Raw genomic sequence first — 23,253 nt, 5'->3', positions numbered from 1 at the left:
CTGGGGAAAAAGATCTTTGCAGAGGAAAGAGGAAGGACCACTCATGTTGGTCTCTCTTAACTCTTCTCTGTGGTTTAGCTGGCATCTAAGAAATAATACCAGGGAAGTCTTTGACTTGGGGAGCAGCCAGACCACCTTCCGCCCATTCACAGAGACCAGAACTCTGGAAATTGCAGACCAGAGTGGAATTCTCACAAAAGGCTGTCTAAAGGTTGTTTCTATATCCTTGAAATGACATGGAGAGGAGAGGGAGCAAATCTGGGGGAAAGCAGACCCACCAAGCTGCACAAGAGCATCAGTAAACAAAGCAGGGTGTGAGATGGGGGTTAAATAATGAAAGAAGGCAAGGTGACACCTCCTGCCACACAGGTAATACGAGACCAGGACAACTATCACTCTGCTGCCAGAAGTGACAGTTGCCCAGGGCTTAATAACGCTGATTCTGTTTGCTTCTGTATAATCTCCATTTTTTTAACCTTTCCTTTGATCCTTTTCCTACACCCCCCCCACCCATTTAATTCAACTCACCCGTTATTAGCCCCTAGTGTGATCAGACAAACTTAAAATCTCCATCAACCTTCCCATTCCTTCGCTTTTCCTCTGTCAAGATTATATATCCTGAAAGCACTTCTGAAAGAGAGTGCGTGTGGAGTGCCTGGCATGGTCTGATGTTGACCTTCTTGACTGTGCTTGAAGGTTGGTCCCATTTCAAAGGCCAAGGCCACCAAATATGCCCTCCCATCCTCCCAGCTCAACAGTGTTTTTGCCAACACTTGGCACAAACACCCACCAGGCAAAGGAAAGAGATAGGACTGGAGCCATAAAATACTGAATAGCAAATATGTACATATTTCAGCGATAACAGCTTTCTTCTATGTCATAATGAAAAGATGCTTAAAAGGCACAGCAACCAGTGCTGCTTCCTCCTCAAATCTGTCAGCACGTTCTCTTGTTGGCTGCCATTAACGTGCCAAGTCCGCCCAGTGACAAGTGAAGTCACTGCCCAAACACTATTTTTTTCCCAGGTAATGTCTTTGACAGCCATTACGTGTCCAGAGAATTAATCAACGTAGTATGACTCAGAAAACAAAGTATTCCTGGTACATTTCCGCTTTCTGGGTAGGATTTGTGTGCTATTTCCAGCAGTCCCTTCCTTCACACTCCTCTGGAAATAAACTGGCTGAATGTGCTACTGATTTTATCTAATCTAATGGAAAATATGTATATGTATATGCATATCTAGGTATCTGTATCTATATTTCCCTGAAGCCTATTTCCACTAGAGGTCACTAGTGTCAGTGATTTCTTCTGTTTCTTCATCAATTGCTTTGTCTCACAGATATCAAATTCAGAATTTCAGGACTGGTGAGTTCTGTTATGTGTCCCCACTTTTAACCATTAAGGCTGGCATGTCCTTTGTCATCAAGAGCACTGTCCATACTTTAAGCCCTCCACTTAGCATCCCACGAGACTAGTAGGTCTGGAGAGCTAGTAGTTCTCCTGAGATCTTCATCTACTAATTTCTGTCACATCCCATTTCTTCCATTCTCTATCTGTAACCATGGCACAGAGTAGATAGGTGGCAGAATAAAAAGAATAATTTTTTTTAAGAGAAATCATGCAGATCTTCCAATTTTTAAATGCAGGGATCATGTTGATCAATCCAGTTTTGAAATTTGCTGATCAATCCTAGTTATAAACATGTCCCTGTTTGGCATTCCTTCCCACCTCTCCTCCTTTAAAAGCCAGTTCAAGTTTCATTATTCCTGAAATGATTTCTAGTGGTTCTAGTTCTTAGTGGTTGCCTCTTTCTAAAAGGACTCAATTGCCCTTTTGCATTATACTCTTTTCTTATAGAAAGTCATCTATTCATATATCCTCAAGTGCAATCTCTACATGGGGGAATCCAGGATCTGTTTTCAGCCTTCATATCTCTCGCTAAATTTCAAGCTCGTACTAATTGATATCCATCACCTCAGATTCAATATATCTAAATTAGAAGTTGTCACCTTTCTTCCAGTTATACTACCCTTTTCCTAGATTTCCAGGTTTGAAACCTGGAGTCATTCTTGACCTCTTTCTCTCATTCTCGCCTTTTCCTGTAAATTCTGTAGGCACTGCATGAGAAATGCCTCTCATCTGCTGCTTCCCTTCCCTTCCTGCTGCTATCACCTTGGCTTAGGCTCTCAAACCAATTGATCTCCCTGCCTTTGGCCTTGCCATTCTCTAGTTCAATCTACTAACAGTTACCAGCTTAAATTTCCTAAGCCAGGTTTTATTACATGTCTCTCCATTGTTCAAAGTGTTTCCATGATGCCTCAATACCCATGACATTCAATGACCAATGCCAGTGATCAGTCCCCTGAACCACCATGCCTACTCTATGGTTACTTCCCTGTTAGCTGCATCCCATCCTTCCCTTATAACCAAGATCAGATAAATATTCCTTCTTAGGGCTTTCCTAATGACCCTGGATCTCAGTAATCAATTCCACTTCTCAATTCCTCTTTAGAAACATAGAACTGGAAGGACCTTCTAAACTGTCTTGTCCAACTTCCTTCCAGCACAGAAGTCCCTTCTTTAGGATTCTCGACAAATAGGTGGCCTCTCCTTCTGTTTTTGCAATGATGGGGACATAGTAGGTTTCTGATATTTTTTTCCTGCTCCTCCATTTTCCTTTGGTAAATTGCCCCTTCCCATCGCATGAAACCTTCTCTGATGGGGCCTTGAGTCAAGGTTTTCTATTTTGCCTTTGCCAGGGAGCGGGGAAGGCAGGAGTGGGGACACCTGACCCAAGCTATGCCAATCAGATTTTCTTTCCCAGTAATTCTAGGAAAGAAATCAGCAAAGGGTGAGCTATCATGATGATGGTGTCCCAAAGAAACAGTCCTTGCTTTCTGTCCCTCTATGACTATAGCTGCCTCAGTCATTGCCTTTCTAAGGCTAGATACTACAAATTTCCCTTCAAATCTGCAAGCCACCTCATATCTTTTAATTATTTTATTTGTTTGTTTATTTTGCTACAGTTATCCCAACTTTTTCTGCTGCTTATGAACAAAGAGTCCTAACCATCAAAGAGATAGCTGTCTCACTGTTGGAAGTTCAGATTGTTAGTGTGTTCCTCCTTTTGGCCTAATAAAATCGCAGTCTATGTATTTTCTTTCTACTATTCTTTGTTCTATTATCTGCCCTCAACAATCAAGAGAATCTAACCTCTGTTCCTACAAGAAGAACTTTAAACATGTGCAGATAGGTATCAGGTCTCACCTCCGGCTTCTCTTCCCAGCTGAATATCCTTATGTTTTTCCGTGACAAAGAAGGGCCTGTAGCAGGGATAGTTTACACCAGTCTCTGGTGTGGAAACTCAATTTTGTCAGTACATGAGAAATGTTATTTAAATCATGCTATCAGAAGTATGAAACATAATGGTGACTTAGTGATTTATAAAGAAAAGTATAACTCACGTCCGTCAGAATTATTGTGTGTTCCATGCTATTCTCCCCAACTCTATTTACTCAGTCTTTCTCTAGACAAGGAATATTATTACTGATTAGGCGTCTTCCTCTTCTATTATAATCACATTTTAGCCCTACCTCTCTGAGATTGTATTTAACTTACCTGTAAAGTCACCCATGTATAGGCAGTGTCTTGCGTTAGCCCTGTAGTTAGCTAATCCCACTCATACAAGTGGGTTTTTTTTGTTTGTTTAATCCTCAAAGGGCAATCTTTTTTCCAGATTTTTGGAGGATGCCTCTTTGTAGCCTATGTTCTCAGAATTTTGGTTACCCTCCCCTGGAATCTTTTAAATTTATTATTGTAATTTATCATTGCCTGATACTTGAACCAATTGCTTGGAACAGTTGCTGATTCTAGTCAGATACTCTGTTTCTAAAACTTCTTTTCAATAGTAACATCACATAGTTGGCCACATTTATCCTTTGATGTGCCAAGACCCTCAGGTTAAATCAAGATTTGTAATTAGATAACTTGAAAAAAATGTTTAAGTATAGAATGTCACATTTTAACCATTGAAATAATATTCTTATCTTTAGGTCCTCATTCCAGAATGTTTATACCTTTTAAAAAACCATTATTCTGTCCAATATATTAGTTATCATTCCCAGCTTTGCAGAATCTGAAAATTCAGTAAGCAAGCCTTTAATCCTTCCCCCAAAGTCACTGATAAAACAATCGAATGTTACTAGACTCTGCTCTGCAGTCCATGCCCTCTTTTTCCATCAGTTACTCTAAAACAGAGCTGGAAAATATTTTATCCTCAGGCTTGATTTGAGAAAGTGACTTCTCACTCAAAATTCTAAGTTCCCAAATACACCTTTAAATTTTGTCTTTTCATTTCAAGTATTATCTGGACTACCTAGGCTCCCTCTTTCCAGACTACCCAGGTGAGACTCTCTCCCTATCCATTCAGCCTCTTCTCATACTCTCAGCACCACCTTTCCCATGATGCTCACCCATGCCTAATCGATCTACCCGTCTTCCAGTTCTCTTTAATTTTTTTAACAATAAAAAAATGTTAGGTACACAAAAATCACCAAATTTAAGAAATTAAATAAAATTGTTATCACCTGCATGTGTCTCTCTAACCCAATGCTCCTCCCTTTCCTCTCTTAAGGAAACCAATATCCTGTTGTGGTATTTACCCATACGTGTTTTTATTTCTTTGCTACACACGCATGGCTCAAAAATGATTTATAGCCCTGTAGTTCGTGTTTTTAAACTTTATATAAGTAGTGTCATAAGTCTCAATATTATGTTTTTGAGGTTTATCTATGTCGGTACATGTAGTTCCAATTCTTTTGTTTTCAGTGCAATAGTGTATTCCATCAAATGACTATGCCACAATTTATTTATCCAGTCTTTTTTTTGATGGACATTCACTATTTTAACAGTGCTGCAGCGAACATTCTTATAATTAACAATTTTGGCAAATGTGCTTCATATCTAGTGTACACAATCAGTAGTGAAACAACTAATTTTGGGGTTTTGTGTACTTTCAATTTTCTGATAAACCACCAAATTGCTCTCCAATGTGGTTTTACCAATTTACACTCCCATCAGACATGTACAGTATGAGAGTCCCAGTGGCTTTATTTCCTGATCAATGCTTGCTTTTATCAGATTTTTAAAGTGTCAGTTTAAGTGAAGCAGTGTCTGATTGTTATTTAAACTCTCACTCCTCTCATTATTAGGGAGTCTGACCATTTCTTCATATGTTTATTTGCTATTTGCCATTTGAGTTTTCTTTTCAGTAAAGCACCTCTTTATGGTTTGAGTTTTTTTTTTTTTCTTTCCATTTTTCTCTTGAGGTTTAAAAAGAATCTGTTCTTGTTAAAGGAGTTTTTTTGTATATTTTTCTACAAATCCTTTGTCACTTTGTGCATGTTGCAGGTCTCTTACTCCAAATATAGCTTGCCTTTTACTGTAACATCTTGAAATCCGATAGGATGAGTATCCCCCAAACTCTTTCTTTAAAATTGTTTTGATTCATTTCTGTTCTTTAATAATTTTGTATTAAGCTTCTCAATTTTCATGAATAATTCTGTCAGTATCTTGATTGGAATTTCATTATATCTATAGATTAATTTGAAGAAAATTAACATCTTTATGGTACTGTTTTCTTATCTGTAGATAATGTTCATCTGTCCATTTATTTAGATCTTCTTCAATATCTTTCAATAAGGTTTTAGTTTTTTTTCTTAAGGCTCTTGAGTGTTGTACATTTTTTAAAATTTATAAATATTTTATGTTTTTAGCTGAAGTTATAAATGGTACCGTTTTAAAAATTTATGTTTTCCAACTATTTTTGAGGTGATAATAGCATAAATGACACTTGTATAGTAATATTATGTCCAGTAAACTCCCTCAACTCTCTTATTGCTTATAAATGTTTTCCATTTATTCAACAAATATTTATTAGATACCTACTACGTTCCAGACACTTCTATGCTGAGGACATAGGAGTAAGCAAAATAGACCAAAAAAAAAAAAACCCCAAAAAACTCTGCCTTCATCCATTTAATTGGGTGAGGCAGAAAATAAAATAAATAAGGAAAATATGTAGTATATTAGAAGAGGATAAGTGCTATGTAGAAAAATAAAACAGAATGGGGACATAAAATTGGAGGTTTGAAATTTTAAGTAGAGCAGACAAGGCAGGCCATACTAAGAAGCTGACATTTAAGCAAAACTTGAAGGAGATGAGGGAGCATTACCTGTGGATACCTGCAGGAAATCATTTCAGGTAGAGGAACCATCAAGTACAAAGGTCCTTAAGTTGAGGGCAGCCTAGAGTTTTTGAGGAACAGCAAGGAGGTCAGTGTGCTTGCAGCAGAGGGAGCAAAGTGGAAAGATCATAGGAGATCGGGTCAGAAGGAAAGGGCAGGCTGGATCACATAGGTCCTTGGGCAGAGAGTTGGAGAGTTCTGACCAGAGAAGTAACATGATCTGACTTTCCTTTTCCTGTTTTGAAGAGTCTGCAAAAAGGCAAAAGTGGAAACAGGGCGGCCAATTAACATGCTTCTGCAATAATCCAGATATAAGAAACAACAGAGACTCTTGGAGCAATAGAGGTGAAAAAAGTGTTCAGATCCTGGCTATATTTTGAAAGGGGTACAAACAAGATTCGTTGATATGGGTAAGGCATGTAAAAAGAGAGAGAGAAAGGACTCGAAGATTTTTGGCCTCAAAAACTAGAATGATAAAATTGTTGTTAAGTAAAATGGAGAAGACTGGGAGGAACAGATTTGGGGAAGAGGTAGAAAGGGATCAAGAGTTCTTTGGACACGTAAAGTCTGAGCTGTCAGACATCTGAGCAGAGATATAGTGTAGATAGTTGGATATATGAGTCTGGAGTTGAGGAGAGAAGTCTGGGCTGGACATTTTAATTTTGGAACTCAGCAGCCTTGAGACTTGATGGGATCACCAAGGGAGTGAGTGTAGACAGAGAAGAAGAAAGTCCAAAGGCTGAGTCCAGCGCACAAAGATCAAAAAGATGATGAAGGAGGACGAGTAAAGTAGACTGAGAGAAAGGTCCAGCGAAAGAGGAAGAAAGTCAGAAGAGCATGATGTCCTGAGAGCCAAGTGGACACTATCAAGGACAGAGCGATGTCAAATGCTGCTCATAGGTCAAGTGAGATGAGGACTGAGAACTGACCATTATTCCAGCACATGAAGGTCATTGTGACTTGACAAAAACAGTATCATTGGGTAGAGAGGAGTGAAAACTGGATTGGAGTTTAAGACAGAATGGGAGGAGATTTGGAGAAAATGAGCCGTGACAACTCTGGGCATTTTCCTACCAAGAGGAACAGGGAAATGGAGTGGTAATTAGGAAGAATTAGGGAGTCCAAGAAAGGATTTTTTTAAGAAAAGAGAAGCACATTCTTTGGAATTTTTTATATATACAATCATTATCTTAAAATAATGATGGTTTTGTTTATTTCTTCTCAATTCTTATGCCTTTTATTTGATTTCTCTGTCTCCTTGTCCTGACTAGCTCTCGAGAAAAATGTTGAATAGAACAGGAATAGCCTATATACTTTTTTCCTTCTTTAAAGGAAGCTTTCTGACTTTGCCATGTAAGTATAACGTTTGCTCCAGGCTTTTGGTTAATACCTTTTGTCAGATTAAGGAGGTTCCCTTTTATTCGTATTTTTCTAAGAACTGTTAAAGTTTATCAACTGCTTTTTCTGCTCTTTCTAGATAATCCGATTTTCCCTTTTAATCTGTTAATGTGGTGAACTGCAGTAATAGATTTTTAAACTATAAAGCCATTGTTGCACTCCTGGGATAAAATAAAATTTTACATTTATTTTAATACATTTCCTGATTTGGTTTCATATTTTTAAAGGAGTTTTGGAACTGTAAGCTTGGCCTATAATTATCCTTTCTTCTACTAATTTTACCTGGCTTTGGTATCAAAGTATAAATACTAGTCTCATAAAATGAGTTGGGAAATATCTCCACATTTCTATTATATACAACAGTTTTATAAGGTGGTGATGATCTATTCCTTGATCTCACAGAACACCCTCGGGGCACCATGAGTTTGTTTGGTTGGTTTTCTGGGGTAGATTTTTGAGGTACTGATTCAATTTCTTTGAAGAAAATGGAAGGATTTTTGCTTTAGTCACTTTTGGTAAAATATAATTTCTAGGAAATTGTACATCTTATCTGAGTTTTCAAATTGATTGGCATAAAAATGTTTGCATTATTTTGTGTGTGTGTGTGTGTGTTCTGCTGCATCTGTATTTAAATGCTCTTTTTCACTGATATTTTCTTTTATCAATATTTTTAGAGTTTTGTCTTTTTTTAAAGCTTTTAGCATCTATATAGGATCTTTCTTTCTTATTAATTTCTTTTTTAAGGTTTATGATTTTCCTCTTTGTTCTTTCTCTGGTTGTATTCTGCTTTTTTTTTTTTTTTTAACTTATCTCCTCAGTTGTATGATTAGTTTATTGCTTTTTTTACTTTCTTATTTTTTAATATAAGCACTTAAGATGATAGATTTCTTGCTAAGTACCACTTAGCTTCATCCTACAAGTTTTTGAGACATAGTATTTTCATTATGAATTCTAAATACTTTGTTGATTGTGATTTCCTCTTTGAATCATAAGTAAGTTAGAAGGTTGTTCTTTAATGTCCCAAAGAATATTTGTAATCTTGTTGAGTTAAAATTTAACTGCATTGTAGTCAGAGAATGTTAACTGCATGATACCAATTGTTTGGAAATGGTTGACTTGCTTTGTAGCATAGCTTATGGCTAATTTGTGTACATAGTAATAGCTAATGCTTATGTAGCAGTTGCTTTGTTCCAGGAACTGTCCTAAGAGCTTATTACAAGTTAATATGCTTATTCCTTTCTAAACTTTTGAGATAAATATACTACCATGATCCCCATTTTATAGATGAGGAAACTGAGACACAGAGAGTTTAATAATTTCACTTGTCCAAGATTATATAGCTAGTAAATTGTAGAGCCAAGAATCAAGTTCAGAGAGTCTGGCTTCAGAAACTGTTCTTAGCACCACACTATACTGCCTGCCTCTTTACATGTTTCATATGTGCCCAAGAAGAATGCATATTTTCTAATCATTGAGCATAAGACATTAAGGTTGTCAATTAAAGAATTCTTGTTAATTATGTTGTTCAAATTTTCTATAGCCTCAATAAAATTGTTTTTGCTTGGACTGCCAATTGCTAAGAGAAGTGTTTAAAAATTTAAAATTTCTATTTCTAGACTCTTAGTAGTTACCTTTAAAATTTTAGCAAACATAGTCACTATATTTCATCAATTCTAAGATACTTTTCACATATCTATATCTCTGAAACAAGTATACATTTTATAATTTATTGCAATCTGACAGTTGCTATGGGCCAGGCAATAGGCATAATATAGTTGTCATTGCCCACGTATGCATGAACTTATCACAGCTTTGCATACTGTTAACATTCCAACTGACTTATGTGTACTATTATTACCAATATTGAGTTAAATATACATTTAAAATGTTTCAAAACTTCTAAATATAATGTGGCACTGAAACAAAAACTTATTAGCAATGCAGAAAGGCATGGAAAGAGAGGACCAGGGTATAAATTTTGTATTAGTGAATGAAATATTCATCACTGGGGGCAAGATAGAAATTCCATCTTTTCTTGCAAAACAGTAACCGAGAACTTTATGGAACCTAAAACAAAACAAAATAAAAACACCTTTTTATTATTGAGGTATTTGTAAAAGATTGCCTATTAAAATATAGTAAGTAGTGCAACTGAAAGCAGAAGAAACAGGCAATTCCCTTAGAATAGATGAAAGAAATTTCAAAGAAATGAATTCATGTCGTGCATAAGATTTTCTTTGAGGCATGATGTAACTCACAATTAAATGGCACATTTTTCTCTTTCTTCATAATGGTAGGTCTTATAATTGACATCTTCTTACATTTGATAAATTATAATGAATTTGTCTAAAGTTATGCAGTGGCTCTATTCTCCTCCTATTACCACATGGAAGTTGGAATACTTTAATACTCATCTTACATATTCTTAAGCAGCACTTTTATTCTACCTTGTTTAATGCCCTCAAAACTATTCTTTAAAATTACTAATTTGTTTTTTTAAATTCAGCCAATGCTTACTTTGAGTACCTAAGATACTGTTTCTTTTCTCACCATTCTTTTTTTTTTTATTCTCTTCCTCTTTTTTTTTTTCCTTTTGAATCCAAATTCCTACTTTCTGAAGTATGCATTTTAAAGCCCCTTCAGTGAAGGCCTGTTAGTAATAAACCCTCTCAATGTTTGTTTTTCTGTTTTTCAGACTTTTTGTCTTTATTTTGCCCTTAATTTTGAATAACTACCTGGATATAGATTTCTAGATTTGTAGTCTTTTTATTCCTCAGTAATCTATACTATTGCTGTTGTGAAATCTGCCGTCAGTTTGTCATTCCTTTATGCGTAATCTACTTTTTTCTATTTTAATATTTTCTCTGTGTCTTTGGTGTTATACGTTTTCACTATTATGTGTCTAGATGTGGTTTTATTTGTGTATTTCTACTTAATCCTCATTGTGTTTTGTGATTTTTAGTTTTATGCCTTTTATCAAACTTGGAAAGTTCTTAAATATTATATCAAATATTGCCTTTTCCATCTAATCTCTCCTTCGGGAAATCCTATTTATTTACTTATTTATGCATTCCACAAATATGTTTTGAGTACCTACTATCTTCCAGCAATGTTTTTAGATATTGGGAATATAATGGTAAACAAAGCAGACAAAAAGCATTGCCCTCATATCCTTTATATTCTATGCTATTTTATCCATGTCTTTCTTTTTAATTGTGGTATAACTGAGATATAACATTATGTTAGTTTCAGGTATACAACATAATGATTTGATATTTGTATGTATTGCAAAATGGTCACCACAATAGGCCTAGTTAACATCCATCACCATCAAAGTTACAAATTTTTCCCCTGTGATGATAGTTAATAACACTGTATTGCATATTTGAAAGCTACTGAGAGAGTAGATCTTAAAGGTTCTCATCGCAGGAAAAAAATGTTTTGTAACTCTATGTCTCTTCATCTTTTATATTTTCCATCTCTATGTGATACTTTGTTTTTTCGTTTCCTCAGCTCTATATTCCAATCCATTGAGTCTTTGGGGGTTGGAATTTGGTTGCCATCCAAGTTTCATTTGGTTTCCATTCTAAGTTTCATTCGGTTCTTTTTGACATCTTTCAGGTCCTTTTTAAAGTGACTTGGTCTTTGTTCATAAAAATAATTTTCCTTTATACACTGAATCATTTTGAACATATAATTGCATAATTTGAGATCAATAATTCTATTACTTAAAATTTTTGAGTATCTAATCTGCTTATTAGAGACTCAGTCTCTTATTTCCTTGAGTGTTTTATAAATATGAAATTTTTAGTTGTGTTTAAATAAGGATTTTACTTGTGTGAATACTGAATTGCTTGAGGGTTGAGTGTTTTATCCCTCAAAGTAGTTTTATACTTGCTTCTGCTGGGAACCCCAGTGATATTATCATCTCTGGGACAGCTTTTGGTTTTGTTGTTGTTGTTAGTGTTAGTGTCCTGATTTTGGAGATTCTTGGAATGGTAAAATAAATGAGGTATGCATATAGGTGTGGTTTTTAAAGTGAAAAGAGTGATACAAATATAAAGGATTATCAGTATGGATGCCAATGTAGAATGTGACTATAACCGAGGAGTAACTATGTCGTCTTTTTTGTGCTGTATGTTATTTAGTGGTTGTGGAATAAATGTATAAAAATTGTAACCGTAGAAGGCAATATCTGTAATTCTCTGTAAGCTATAAACCCAAGGCTGGCTTTTAGGGTTCTGGTATCCTTAAGAGAAATAATAAACAGTAATAGCTAACCTTTATCTGTACTTACTATGTGCCACACACTGTTGTAAATCCTTTCCCTGTATGTTAGCTCACTTAATCCTCACAACTATGACTATAGGAGGTAAATATTAATAATATTCCAATTTTAAAGATTAGGCAACTGAGTTATAGAGAGAGAAGTGATTGCCCAAGATTGCGGAGCTGATAAGACCAGAACATAGCTTTGAGCTTGGGCAGTCTGACCCAAGAGCCCATGCTCGTAACCACTATGTTATACTGTCTCTAAAGGGGAAGAGAAATGGTCCATCCTTTGCCATGTCTCCCTTCTTCTCTCTCAAGCTTCTACTTTCATGCCAAATCCACTCTTCCCACCACTAACCATTTTATTTCAGAGGTTCCACATTCCCTTTTGCCAGTGGGCCATTCCTTGAAGACTGCTTACAGCATAGAAAAGGGTGACTGAAAGGTTAATGGATGTTGATGTGGAGGTGTAGTGTCTATGGCTGAGTGAGAGTGATCCATCCTGGTAACTAGACCTGGAGCAGCACAATGCGTGGCTCTTTCATTGTCCTACTCCTCCATTTTGACATGCCCACCACTTTAGGATAAATTACTTTAAAACTGACAATGACCAGGTCACTGTGAGAATGAATCTCTAAACTCAACTTGATGGGTTTGCTATTAAATGGATCAGGTCCTTGGAAGATATTCATTTTAATATGCATGGGTACTAACCCAATGTTGTGCTCAAGCATAAACACATACATATGAACACATACATATTTCATAAGAACAGGGTGTTTCCTGGAATGTGAATAAGGAAAACCCTAACTTCAAAGCTGATTCTTCACCAAAAAGCTTTAAACTATTCAATTACATCATTAAAAGAATTTAAAAGGTTGGGTTTTTTTTGTTTTTTGTTTTTGTTTGTTTGTTTTGCTTTGTCTTTTTGAATACCTGCTGAAGGAAGCAGTTAACTACTAATTCAGGTTTTTCCCTTTACTGGAGGAAATCTCCTTTTTAGAGAATAAATTTTTCTTCATGTCATACATAGGAATTTGAATATATAAAATTTCCAGTTGAAAAATCTCTTTATTTTTAGTGAAGTGGTATGAAATAAGAAATTATTAGCTTCAAGAGGTTCACAGTAATAAGAAGGTTCCTAACTGATGCACCTATACCTAATATATTAACATATCAGCTGAATTTATGACCAGTGTGAAGTGATTTATCCTTATAGACAGCTGCTCAACTTTGCTAGTTAGAAATCTTCGAATATATGCCTTTGGGTCAACAACCTCACTGACACTATCCTGTTCACTCCAGCCTCATTCCAAGGCACGTTTTTCAAAATTTCCTAATAATTCAGTACTCTCTTAGCATGGAAGTTATTGAACCTTTGTGTTCATGAACCAAGACACATATATATGCCGTGTGCTTTCATTGATTTGCACCTTCAACTTTTACTGAGGCTTGTTTCATACAAATGAAAATCTCTTTGCTATTTGTTGTTAAATGATTGTTTAGGCATGGTTTACTACATTTCTCAATGTCATCTATATAAGCTCTGTGGTAACTGGGTTCCAGGGACCCAATTTAAAATGACTGCTCCAAGAGAGAAACAAAATCTTGGGTGAGGCCATTTCCTTTGACCAAGGACAGTTTTGGCAGGCAGACTTGGCTATGAACCAGCTGAGAAAATGAGTGTCTTTTTCCTGGCAGGGGATTTGGGCAGTGTAGCATAGCCTCCACCACAGTCTATCCCTGGCACCATGTGAATCTATTTGCTTTATGTAATAATTTCTTCCCATACGGAAACAGCTTCTCAGAGATGCTGATTGATCTCTACCACTCCAGCTGGTATCAGTGCTGCAACTGGTACTCATCGTCTCAGTGGTAGGCTGAATAATGGTTCCCCAAAGGTGTCCACATCTTAAACTCCAGAACCTATGGATTTTATCTTACATGGCAAAAGGGATTTTTCATATGTAATATAGTTCAGGATCTTGACACGGGGAGATTGTTCTCTATTATCTGGGTGGGCTTGGTATAATCACAAAGATCCTTGCAGTAGGCAGGCAAGAAAGTCAGAGGCAGAAGAAGGAGATGGAATGATGGAAGCGAGGTTGGAGTGATGTACTTTGAAGATGAAGGCTCATGGAGGCCATGAGTCAAGGAATGCACATAACTTGTAGAAGCTAGAAAAGAAAATGAATTGGATTCTCCCCTCAGAGCCTCCAGATGAACTATCCGTGCTTTAGCCCAATGAGATTCATTTTCAACTTTTTACCTCCAGAACTGTAAGAAAATTAATTTGTCAACACAAATTCTTGAGCCTCTAAATATGTGATAATTCATTACAGCAGCAACAAGAAAGCTGATACAGTCTTCCTCCTCTACCACCTAGTCTAGATTCTCCTCACCTTCAGCTAGCACCTCTGCTGATTTAAGTTGCTTCTTAGTTGGGTGACTCAGATGCTTTTTCCGGAGGGATCTGAGACCCTGGTCTCCATGACCTTCTTAGGCTGCGACTACTCCATTGTCCATTTACATCAAAATTGGGCAAGGGAGTGCCTACAGATGCCCCACTGTGTAACAGCAGCCCAACCTCCTCCTAATGCTGTGGCCAATTACCCTTGCCAGGATGGCAGCTCTTTTTGTTTTCTGCTGGTCTCTTGACTCGGGAACCTGGAGTGACTGTGTTCCCAGGCTCGTGTATTCTACCCATAGTGAATTCAACACCATGCAATGGTCATTATTTTAGCATGTATGTATGTATATATATTGCTTATTGGAGAATGGTGGCCCATTCATATAGAGTATTTGGCTGAGTTGCTCCTTCAAAGCCTATTCTATTGATCTATTAGTCCAGCAGTTTCAGGTGGTATGTGATAAGAACAAGTGATAGAATCCCATGATCATGTGCCGACTGCTGAACCTCCTTGCTGTAAAGTGGTTCTTTGGTCAGATACAATGTTTTGTGGGATCCTGTGTCAGCAGATCACATACTCTGTGACCCCTTAAACAGTAGTTGAGGCTTAAGACCTGGGGGCAGGCAAGGCAAACTCAAACTCTGATTACATCTCTTCAATAGGTATTGATGTCTTTTCCAGAGTGGAAAGACCTAAAGTAAAAAAAACTGCCATCAAATGATTGATTGGTTTCCTTGAGGGGCAGTGTCATTTTGGGGGCTCAGCATTGACCTCTGTTGCCAGCAGACTGCACACTTAGGCAATGACAATAATAACAAGATCAACCTTGGTGAATAGGAGCTTATGCTGGTGGGTGATGCCTAGCTTATATCCCAATGCTACTCCATTCATGCACCCATTGGATCACACTGTAGTGGCTATGATAAAGCTGATGTCATCTAAGCCATTCTATCCACTTGTTTTTTTAGTGCCTCTTCTGTGGTTAATGCTCTCATGGGCATTAAAATGGGATAAAAAAGATATCTACACTTTGTGCCAAATTCCATGTATCGAACCACATGTTTCTTACTCAGAGTTCCTTATCTCTGATCTCTCAATCTTCCTTCTTCCAGGCCCTTGGCCATTCAGCCAAGCCATCTGCCACCACTCATGATTCTTAGCTCTTACCTGTACATTCCTTTTTCCATACAAAGTTAAGGACCAAGTGCACAGCCTGAAGTTCTGTCCATTGGGAGAATTTTCTCTTATTGTTGTCATTCAAGGTCTACTTCTAAGTAGGTCTACACTGTAACAACAGTTAAATTTTGACTTCCATCCACATACTGAGCTAACCATCAGTAGTCCAAGTTCAGATGTTTTCCTACTCTGTCAGCAGATCATAAGGGAACCTCCCATATGACTGTGTCCTGGAGGTGTCATTTCTATAGTAGTAGATGACATAGGAGTCTAGGTTACCTGTTCATACAGCTTATTTGGGCCTTCTGGCTTTGTTTGTGTCTAATCCAAGATGTGTCACTTCCTAGCAAAATAACTGAACTCCAAAAGTTAAGAAAAAACAAAATCATAGTACAAAATAATATGACATATTAAGATCAAATATATCTATCACATCATTTCATCTAAATGGTCAAACTTGTCTGTTATAAGAAAAAGACTTTTAGATAGGATCACAAGGCAAAAGCTAGCAAACAAGAGACATATATTAAATAAAATGATTTAGAAAATGTAAAAATAGAAAGATGAAAAACAATAATTTACTTGATTAAAGTACATATTAAAATTAATTCAAATTAAAGCAAATCCTTTTGATGTTTACAGCAAAACCATATACCACATATTCAAACCTAATATGAGTTTATTATTATTTTTTTGTACCATGCTAAATTACCAAATAAAGCACATGAAATAACACTTTGAGACAGAAGTCAACACTGAGTCAAAATTAATCCTCTTTGCTGAAAGTTCTGAGAAGCAGTTTGTCTGCATATCTGCTAAAGCAGGGCCCTCTGTTCTCAAATGAAGATCTGTGAACTCTGCATGTAACCCCACTATGTTTAAAAAAGAGTGGATATATGTATATGTATAACTGATTCACTTTGCTGTACAGCAGAAACTAACACAACATTGTAAATCAACTATACTTCAATAAAAATTAATTTTTAAAAAGTGCTGTTTATGACAGAATGATTTGGAATTATATGATGATCAAGTACTACCTTCTTATTTTTGTATAACCTATATACTAGGCATATCTTCAGCTATTAAGAAGCACTGAATAATGACTACTAAATTGTTTTATACAAAGTTATATTAACAGCCATTCATTTGATGTAAATCAATGTAAAAGTATGTAAAAGAAATGTTAAAAATAAGGATAAAATAAGCAAATGATGCTAGGAAAATACAAACCAAAAGAAAGAACTCATGATCTTTATATCAGACAAGGAAAAACGTATGCCAAAAACATTAAATGAGACAAAGAAAGACAATTTTTATGACAAAGGATTTGGTTCACAAGTTATAAAGATTAAGAATATCTATGCATCAAATTATATAGCAACAATATTCATAAAATGAAAACTTTAGGAGATATCAGGAAAAAAAGATAAGATACATTAGTTGTAGGAAATTTTAATTCACTTCTCTTGGGCCATAATACATGAAAGTAAAAAAAATTTAAGTAAGGCTATAAGAAAGATCTTCCAAAATCTTTTTATGAAATTGTCACAAAGTTGGTATGAAACCTGACAAAGATAAAGACAAAACCCTCAAATATTGATGCAAAATTATTAAATAAAATATTAATAAACCAAACCCAGTAGCACATTAAAAAATTAATTTCCCAGGATGCAATGGGATATATTCCAGGAATGCAAAGATAACTGACATTAGGAAATTTGTGTCTATAATTTATCATATTAATAGATCTAAGGGCAAAAATAATATATCTATAAATTCTAAAAAGGCATTTAATGAAATTCATTATCCATTCTTGATTAAAAGATAAATTCAATAGAATAGGAATAGATTGGTACTTTCTTAACATTATAAAATACATCTTAACATTATAAAAAAACAGCATAATGCTTACTAGAGAAATTCTATGAGTATTTTCATTAAAGTTAGGAACTGTACAAGACTTTCTAGTATAATGTAATTATTTTACATTTTTCTAGAGATTCTAGCCAAAACAATTAATAAGAAGATAAAATTAGCAAAAAGTTTAAAAAGGAGGAGGTAAAATTACCATCTTTTGCAAATAACATGAGAACATATCTGGAAATTCAAGAGGATCAACTGAAAACACTCTAACATTAAAAGAATTCAGTGAACTGGTAGGGTATTAAATTAGTGTTCAGAAATTGGTAGATTTTATATAATAATAACCAGTTAGTGGAAATAGTCACCAAGAAGAACCAACTTAGAATGTCAACAGAAAGATAAAGTATCTAGATATATAAATAATCTGCATGAATAAATGTGCATTCTCTAGATTAAGAAATCTTTAAAATCTTTCTGAGGGACACAAAAGTGGACTTGAAAAGTAGAGAGGCATGCTCTGTAGGAAACTCAGTATCAGAAATATGTCAGTTATCCCTAAATTAATCGAAATATTTTAATAAAAACACCATCAGAAATTTTCTTTCTGAACTAGACAAGCTGATTCTATAGCTCGTCTGTGTAGCAGTAGTAGTAGTCACAGTAGTGATAATAACAACCAAGAAAAAATATAAAACAGAAGAGTAATGGAGAGACACCAATCTACTTCCACTTATAGGAATTTGTTCTATGCGCATGCTCCTGTAAGTGTGAAGTAACTTGCATATGAGGTTAGACAATGCAACATTCTTCATAATTCCAAAGATTGGAAACTGCCTAAATGTTCATCAATAGGAGGAAAATTAAATACACTATGGTACCTCCTTACATTGGAATACTATCCTACCATAAACGTGAATGGCGAAACTCTTCATATGTTAGTTTGAAAAGATCTCCAAGATTCAGTATGAAGTGAGAAAGCAAGATGCAGATGTGTATGTCCATTATGCTACCATTTGTTTGTAAAATAAGGAGTGGGGGAGTATATATGTGTATGTATGTATGTGTATCATATATTTCTCTACGTACATATGTACATTTGCTTGAATATGTATATAAAATCTTTGGAAGGATACACAAGAAAGTAATAACTTGGTTCTTTGTGGGAGGGTAATGAGTAGGGGAAAAGGGAGACTTTTTTCTTATTTCCTATTTTTTAAAGTAAATTTTAAATTAAGATTCATAAATATATTTTTTCACATAAATTTTGAAAATTAGTGCCAACAAAATCTTCTTTCCTATTCAATTAAAACCAATGAGAATATTATGCTTAGTGAAATAAGTCAGAGAAATACAAATACTATATGATATCACTTATATGTGGAATCTAAAAAAATAATACAAATGAATGTATACAAGACAGAAACAGACTCACAGACATAGAAAACAAACTTGTGGATATCAAAGGGGAGAGGGAAGAAGGGAGGGACAAATCAGGGGTATGGGATTAACAGATATAAATCACTATATATAAAACAGATAAGCAACAAGGATTTACTATATAGCATTATACCCATTATCTTCTAATAACCTATAATGGAACATAATCTGCAGAAATACTGAACCACTATGCTGTACACCTGAAACTAACACACCTTAAACTAACATAATATTGTATATTGTGATATATATATCAACTATACTTCAATTTTTTATAAATTAAATAAATAAATAAATAAATAAATGAATAAAACCAATGAACCAGGGGCTTCCCTGGTGGCGCAGTGGTTGAGAGTCTGCCTGCTAACGCAGGGGACACGGGTTCGAGCCCTGGTCTGGGAAGATCCCACATGCCGCGGAACAGCTGGGCCCGTGCGCCACAACTACTGAGCCTGCGCGTCTGGAGCCTGTGCTCCGCAACAAGAGAGGCCGCGACAGTGAGAGGCCCGCGCACCGCGATGAAGAGTGGCCCCCGCTCGCCGCAACTAGAGAAGGCCCTCGCACAGAAACGAAGACCCAAAACAGCCAAAAATAAATAAATTAATTAATTAAAAAAAAAAACAAAAGACCAGTGAACCTTTACTGAGCATCAACTATGTACCAGGTACGATTATATGTTCCGGAAGCACTGTGGTACACAATTTCCTCCTCTTCTTGGAGTCCAGAGAGCTTAGAGAAAATGTTATGGAGCAATCATATGAACCATCTTAGCATTTACAGTTGGAATACAGGCTTCCTTCTGTCTATGGTATTGGTTCTGTTTCATCGGATTTTATGTATATTCCCTTTATTATATAAAGTAACCAATATGATGCTGCTTCATATTTGAAGATGATGCCATTAAAATCACTCCTTTTTACAAGAACAGTTATGGCCAAAGATAGTGATTTTAGCCTAAGGGTGTTCTCTGTTATTTTTCTCCCCTAAGGATGGTTTTGGTTTTTCTGTTGCTGCAGAGATTTTTGGAAAAGTCAGCATCACTTATTTGCCCTATAATATTCCATTTTTTCTCTATGACTTGGCTCTATAAGTACCTATTTGCTGTATAGGTTCTGTCACAAGTAATAATTCTGCTGCATTAAAATAAAAAATACACTCACCAACAAAGGAGAAAGGTAAAAGAAAATATAATAAACAGTCCACCAAACCAAGTGGTGTTCATTCTAGGAATATGGTGATGGATTAATATCTGGAAATTTCATACTATATGATAACGTTAACACTTCACATCCATAAGCCAGGTACGGAAAAAATGCTTGGTTACCTCTATAGATGCTGAGAGGACATGAAAAAAATTAAAACAAATATTTAAACTTTCAAAATAGAAAGTGGTGCATCTATATGATTTAAAACACTTACAGTATTTTCTTGCTTTTGGCCATAAAATTGTATATATCAAAAATCAGGAACTAAAACCAGAAACTAAACCGCATTCTTTCTTTTATCCTTTTTATGTGAAATAGCTTAGGAAATTCTAGCTGACACAATAAGCCATGAGGTATATAAGAGGTACAGATACAATACAGAAATCTTTCTAGTAAACCCAAGAGAATGATCAGAAAAAATATTACAATTAAGAAGACTTGAGGGCTTCCCTGGTGGCACAGTGGTTAAGAATCTGCCTGCCAATGCAGGGGACACGGGTTCGAGCCCTGGTCCGGGAAGATCCCACATGCTGGGGAACAACTAAGCCTGTGCACCACACCTACTGAGCCCACGTGCCACAACTACTGAAGCCCACACACCTAGAGCCCACACTCCGCAACAAGAGAAGTCACCGCAATGCGAAGCCCGCGCACCGCAACAAAGAGTAGCCCCCGCTCGCGGCAACCAGAGAACGTCTGCCCGCAGCAACGAAGACCCAACGCAGCCAAAAATAAAGTAAATAAAATAAATAAATTTTTTTAAAAAATAAGATGAGCTAAACGGCTCGGTATCACACCTCGCCGGACTTCGGCGCAGCAACGGTGAGACCACGTCCCGTCACTGCTCCGTGCTGGGAGATGCACGTGGGACACGTGTGAGACGCGCAACCGTGGCATCTCCTTCCACAGGCTTCCCAAGAAAGACAACCAGAGGCGAGGCTTGTGGCTGGCCAACTGCCAGCGGCTGGACCCCAGTGGCCAGGGCCTGTGGGACCCGGCATCCGAGTACATCTACTTCTGCTTCAAACACTTTGAGGAGAACTGCTTTGAACTGGTGGGAATCAGTGGGTATCCCAGGCTGAAGGAGGGAGCAGTTCCCACAATATCTGAGTCCTTCTCCAAGTTGCGCCCAACGACCAGGACCCAGGGGCACAGTTACCCACCTGGACCTCCTGAAGTCAGCCAGCTCCGGCGACGCAGGAATCACTGCTCTGAGGGCCAAGGGCCCACAATGCCAACTTCTCCGCCTCCACCTCCTGACGTCACCTGCCTTCCGGCGGAAGAGGCCTCAGCTCCCGCCGCTTTGCCCGCCTCCCCCACTGAAAGGCTGGAGGCTGGCCTCAGCAGCGCCTTCTCAGACCTCTTGGGGCCCCTGGGTGCCCAGGCAAATGGAGCGGGCTGCAGCACTCAGCCGTCACCCAAGCGGGAACCGGCAGCCGTCGCCTCTGGAGCCGAGGCCCGCCTCACCCTCGGCCTGCATGCTGCGCCTCCCGCCACCCGCCGGAGCCTCCATCCAGAACGAGCCCAGCGACCGGGTGGGCAGCGGCCTGCTCTGGAAGCGGCGGGCTGAGGCCGCACCTGACGCCCTGGACAAGGCCCAGCGCCAGCTGCAGGCCTGCGAGCGGCGGCAGCGGAGGCTGACCAAGCCGCAGCAGGGGCGGCGCGGGAGAAGAGAGCCCAGGCGGATGCCCGCCGGACTCCGCAGGAGCATGCGCAGGACTTTGCCATGCAGCTGAGCCGCAGCATGGCCTGAGCGAGGGGCTGCCGTCAGAGCTCCGGCCTCTGCAAAACTCAGAATCCTCCTGGAGAGGGACCTGACCTGCCAGATGCCAAAATAAATGGGATTCTAGAAGGAAGCCCTGCTCTCTGGCTCAGCTCCCCACTCACCACCAGGCCTGTCTCATCGGAAAAACACAAGAATGACGATTACTGACCTCCTGAGGCTGCTATGCTTGGCAAGTAGTGAGGGGCCTACAATGACCTTTCTGGTCCCTGGAGGGCTGGGATGAGGCATGTGGGGAGCAGAGAGACAGGCACGTGGGCAGCCGTCCTGGCCTCGACCTGTGTCCTCATTTTCCTTCAGTTCAACTGGAATGTGGAAGGCCTCCTCGCACCTGTGGTCATCAGGTAAGTGTGTGAGGTGACGTACAGCACACGTGACCTCTGCCTCTTGGGCCTCGGCCACAACGGCCCCAAGAGCACCGGTGAATTCTTTCTAGTCCTGGAAATGGCCACACAGTGTTGTGAAATTTGCTTTTGGGGGCCCTCCGAGTGCAACTTCATTGATTTACATTATGCCTGGGAGAGTCGAACGGCCATTACAGGAGGTGGACGCAGAGCAGGGTTCACAGGTGGTTCCCGAGCCCGAACTCTAAGGCCAGCTGAGGCGCGTCTTGCACCGCCGGCTGCTAGCTTGCAGGTGGCTGCAGGTGAACTCCCCTCGCCTCAGGGCCACCCGGTCACCTGCACACGGCACCCGGGACTCTTCAGCAAGGCCTGAGGAGTGGCAGGTGCTGCATTTACGCGGGGCACAACCAGAGGCAGGAAACGAACTCTAAGGCCCAGAAGGTAGACCATCTTTCCCTAAAGTGGCTTCCTGGCAGCGGGGGCAGAAGGGCGCTTGTTCCCAGAAGGGAGGCAGAATGGTGCCTTCTGCACCGGGCTGGACGCTCAGCACCTTCTGCCGGGACAGGGAAGGACCCGGTGGGGTGGCCTGCCCTCGCTTTCCCGGCTCAGGCAGGAGCCTACGGTGCAGCCCAGGAGCAAGGCAGCCACAGAGGAGCCGGGAGAGCCGGCTCCAGCCCCCCAGGGCTCCCCTCCGGCAGGGAGAGGCCAGAAGTCGGCCTGCATTCCTCCCACCGGCCCTCCAACTACCTGGCGGGGGCACCCCAGGTAGGGGTGGGGAGCTGCTGGCATGAACAGAGAACCAGGCAAGACTGGCTGATCCTGAGGCCTCTGGTGGCACGGCCAGGCCTCAGCTCCGGGAGACCGCGGACTGGAACCCACCAGTGGGGACTGTGTGGCAAGGTTTGTATGTAGGTAGCACTGCTGTGGCTTTAACGGAGCAAGCCTAGGACAATAAATACTTATGAGGGACAAAAAAAACAAACAAAATTGAACAAGTAAGAAGAAAAGGTAGCCCTGAATTAGAACCTGATATACACATAAAACGATAACTAGGAAATGAATTATTCAGTAAATAATGATGGGAAAATTAGATGAGCTAATTCGTAGAAAATGTAC

At 38.5% G+C, this 23,253-nt stretch overlaps 1 protein-coding gene and 1 pseudogene across 6 annotated transcripts in view; both read left to right on the top strand.

The window, feature by feature from the left end:
- The window catches only part of VEPH1 (ventricular zone expressed PH domain containing 1), a 238,717-nt gene that overhangs the window by 8,341 nt on the left and 207,123 nt on the right, over positions 1-23,253 (top strand). The gene's annotated exons all lie outside the window — the stretch shown is intronic.
- LOC137766648 (THAP domain-containing protein 7 pseudogene) lies at positions 20,359-21,763 on the top strand (annotated as a pseudogene).

Source organism: Eschrichtius robustus, chromosome 6, assembly GCF_028021215.1.
Source record: "Eschrichtius robustus isolate mEscRob2 chromosome 6, mEscRob2.pri, whole genome shotgun sequence".
Taxonomy (NCBI): domain Eukaryota; kingdom Metazoa; phylum Chordata; class Mammalia; order Artiodactyla; family Eschrichtiidae; genus Eschrichtius; species Eschrichtius robustus.
The sequence above is the reverse complement of the archived record's forward strand: the minus strand, read 5'-3'. Positions and strand labels throughout refer to the sequence as shown.